The sequence below is a fragment of the Arachis hypogaea genome, chromosome 11 (assembly GCF_003086295.3).
Source record: "Arachis hypogaea cultivar Tifrunner chromosome 11, arahy.Tifrunner.gnm2.J5K5, whole genome shotgun sequence".
NCBI lineage: Eukaryota > Viridiplantae > Streptophyta > Magnoliopsida > Fabales > Fabaceae > Arachis > Arachis hypogaea.
The window spans coordinates 20,824,655-20,828,579 of NC_092046.1; the positions used below are offsets into that span (position 1 = coordinate 20,824,655).

The 3,925-nt window shown below is 41.1% G+C and overlaps 1 non-coding gene across 1 annotated transcript; it reads left to right on the plus strand.

Moving 5' to 3' along the window:
- The first annotated feature begins 741 nt into the window (after positions 1-741).
- Positions 742-849, plus strand: LOC112724734 (small nucleolar RNA R71). The gene has a single exon (XR_003163883.1). It is a non-coding gene; the product is annotated as a small nucleolar RNA R71 (small nucleolar RNA).
- The last annotated feature ends 3,076 nt before the right edge of the window (positions 850-3,925 follow it).

Genomic DNA, 3,925 nt, shown 5'->3' on the forward strand with positions numbered 1-3,925 from the left:
ATTATTTTCCATGGTCTGTTGTCTCCGATTAATGGATTGTAGTAAATCATTATTAGGAGATGAGGAAAGATAAGTAATTTGAGAGGTCTGCTGTTGGGTATTCTGTGGTCCTTGGGATTGTCTCAGGTGAGGTGCTCTGTAAGGCTGGTTCTGGTTCTGCTGCCTGTTGTTGTTATTACTCCACCTCTGATTTCCCTGATTGTCTCTGCCTCCTCTGTTGTTGTTGTTGTCCCTCCAATTCTGGTTAGAATCGTCCTGCCATTCATGGTTGTAATTGCCACCTTGATTGTACCCTTGGTTGGGGCGGTCATAGAAGTTATGAGTGGCTGCCACGGTGTTGTCTTCCTGCTGGAGCTACGGACATTCATCAGTATAGTGGCTATAATCAGCACAGATTCCACAAACTCTCTATGGGACTAAATGTTGGCTTTGCTGTGGTGGAGAAGGTTGAGCTTGCTGAACTTGTTGATTCAATTGCATCTGCTTCAGCAAGTTGGTCATTTCACAGATACTCTGAGTTAGAGCAGCAGTCTCTCTGCTAGAGGATACTTCTGCAACAGCTTTTGAACGGCCTTGTTTCTGTCTGTGATTCCGAGTAGATTCAGCTAAGTCGCTGATCAATTGCCATGCCTCATCAGTGGTCTCATACTTTTTCATAGACCCATTGCTAGCACTTTCCAATGTGGTCTTATCTTGGGGCCTCATGCCCTGTGTGACGTAACCGAGTAACACTATCTTGTCAATCATATGGTGGGGGCATGCTTCTAGAAGATTATTGAAGCGCTCCCAATATTCATAGAGAGTCTCAGATTCATCCTGAACAATCATGGAAATGTCTTTCCTCAGTTTATCAGTAACTTCAGCTGGAAAGAATTTTTCCAAGAATTCTCTTCTCAGTGTATCCCAGTTGGATAGAGTTGCTGCGGGTTGAGTGTAATACCACTCTCTTGCTTTTCCCTCAAGAGAAAACAGGAAAGCTTTCAACAAAATTGAAGTTTCATCTGCACCATCACGCCTGACAGTAGAATAGGCTACTTGAAAATCTCTCAGGTGCTTGATAGGCTCTTGAGCAGGTAAGCCATGAAACTTGGGCATCAAATTGAGCAGTGCGGTCTTTATTTCAAAGTCTGTAGCCACCACTGGGTGATGCGCTTGAAACGGTTGTATTGTAAAATCAGGGGCTCCAGCCTCCTGGATAGTAACTCTCCTAGCTGCTGCCATGTTACCTGCACGTAAATCAACCAAATCAGTAGAACGGAGGTTGGTTTCCTTCTCAAGTGACGTTTTAGATCTGCCCTCAGAGAGGACTAACCGACGCCGAGCTTGCCTTATTCGTGAAATAGTTCTTTCAATCTCAGGATCGAATACTGGCAAGTTTGGATCAGGAAGTGAACGCGTCATCTAACGAAAGAAACAAGCAGCTCATGGTAGCAAGATAAAATAAAATGCAAATAAATAAAATCCAATCAATAACTTTAGCACTCTATTGCAACTCCCCGGCAACGGCGCCAAAAATTGACGTGGCGGATATTGGCTAATTAAGAATTGATATAAGTTGTGCGTTCCAAGTATAGTTCTTAACCAACCAGAAATCCGCTTATCAATTTAGAAGGGGTTGTCACAAAAATTAAAATTAAAATACTGGGAGTATGAATCCCAGGTCGTCTCCCAACGAGTTGCAGAAAGGTGTGCTATTTTATTAATCAGATATTTTCAAAAAGAGTTTGAGTTGAATAAACAGGAAATTAAATTGGGAAAATTAAGTAATTTAAATAAAAGCCTTGACTGGGAGTAGATTAGTTGGAAGCCCTATTCTTGTTGCAGTACTCTCAAGATTAATTGATAATTGAAGGTTGTTCTATTCAGTTATCCCTTACTAGGTAAGGGAAAGTCAAACAAGTTGGAATGTTGTTTCTATTCACAAGTCCCAATCCGCTTACTTGGAAGGACTGGCATTAGTGACTAGATGGCAATCCAACAATAAACCCAATTATAATTTCTCTTTTGAGCATTCCAACTCAAGGGTTCCTTTCAATCAACTCCCTATCAAGTTAGGGAACTACTCGCTCATTGTGAATGTAGAACTCATAACATAGGAAAGGGAATTAAAGAAAGACATGATAAATAAAACTCAAGGGAATCAATTAAAAATAAAAGTAACTCTTGTATTAATAAATCCTAAAATAATCCATTAGTAAAATTGAGTAAATTAAAGGAAATGAAAGAGTAAAGCCAAGTAAAGAAAATGAACTAGAATGACGAAGTCTTGATGAGGTAATAACTCTTCTCAATATCCCAATGCAAAGAGCAATAGAAATAAAATCCTAAGAACTATGAATGTGTAGAGAGAAAACCTAGAGGAGAAGTAAAACTAGATCTAAAAAACTAAAACTGTGTATAATGAATATTGTTTTCGTTTCTGCATGTTCTCTGACTCTAGTCTGCCTTTCTGGGCCGAAAACTGGGTCAAAACAGGGCCCAAAATCACCCCCAGTGAATTCTGCAGATTATGCAGATCGCGCACGTCACGCGATCGCGTCATTCATGCGGATGCGTCATTCGGCGTTTTGCTTTGCCACGCGGGCGCGTCGGCCACGCCTCCGCGTCACTTGTGCTATTCCAATCCACGCGGTCGCGTAAGCCATGCGGCCGCGTCACTGCGATTTCCTCTCTTCCGCGCGGTCGCGGGAGCCATGCGGCCGCGTCACTTCTCGCTGGTCATCTCCTTAATTTCTTGTGTTCCTTCTATTTTTGCAAGCTTCCTTTCCAATCTCCAACTCATTCATGCCCTATAAAGCCTGAAACACTTAACACACAGATCACGACATCGAATGGAATAAAGGAGAATTAAAATACATAATTAAAAGTCTCTAGGAAGCAATTTTTCAATCATGTAATAATTTTAGGAAGAAAATATAAATGCATGCTAATCATATGAATAAGTGGGTAAAGATCATGATAAAACTACACAATTAAACACATTATAAACCATAAAATAGTGTTTTATCAGAGCCACAAGGATTTGATCAACCCTCTTGGCAACAACCCCCTCCAATGCACTATAACAAACAACCATTCTGTGATGCATACCAAAATGATGACTATGGTGGACTCCCTTGTAGTTACCAACAAGCCCCGCCATATGCTTATGAACCATCTACTCAACACAACTTTGAACCACCATACTCACAAGTCCCTTATCACCAAACACCACCATATGACCCTAACCTGTATCCACCACACTAACCACCATATGAACCACACCCAGAACCACCACCTCAATATTCACCATCTCCATATCCTTATCAAGAAGAACCACCTTCCTATTATGAATCCTTTCTCCAAAATAATGAACCCTCATATCCACCCCAATCTCCAATGGATGACATCCTTCGTGGTCTTCTTCAAGGGCAAGCAAAGATGAAAAGGAATGTACTGGAATTAACGACTGCCTTAACCGAGGTAGTAAATCAATTAGCTTTCCAACATCTGAGCACTCAAGTAACCCCCATAGTTTCATGTGGAGAATCTACTGAAGAACGTAACATGAAGGAGACACTAAAAACTCCGGTGGACAGTGAGCAGCACGACTTTGTATTGGAACAATTGAAGGAAGCCGTTATCGTTAAAGAGGAAGAAGTAGTTGAAGACTTGGGAGATGCGGAACCTCCATGGGAAACTCAAGTCATAGAGCCCCCTTCTAAGGAGTTTGAAATTGATGTTGAGGAGGGTGTACAACCTCCAAAGCATATCATGGTTGAAGACTTTGAAGGGGATGATCAAGAGATGGATTCAATCATTAATGAATTCTTATCTACAATTGAATCCTCTCCCATTGGACTTGAGATGGAGATTCAAGAAGAAGAAGCACAACCTCCTATGCCCTTGGTAAGTAATGAAGAAGATATTAAATTGGAAGAAATCT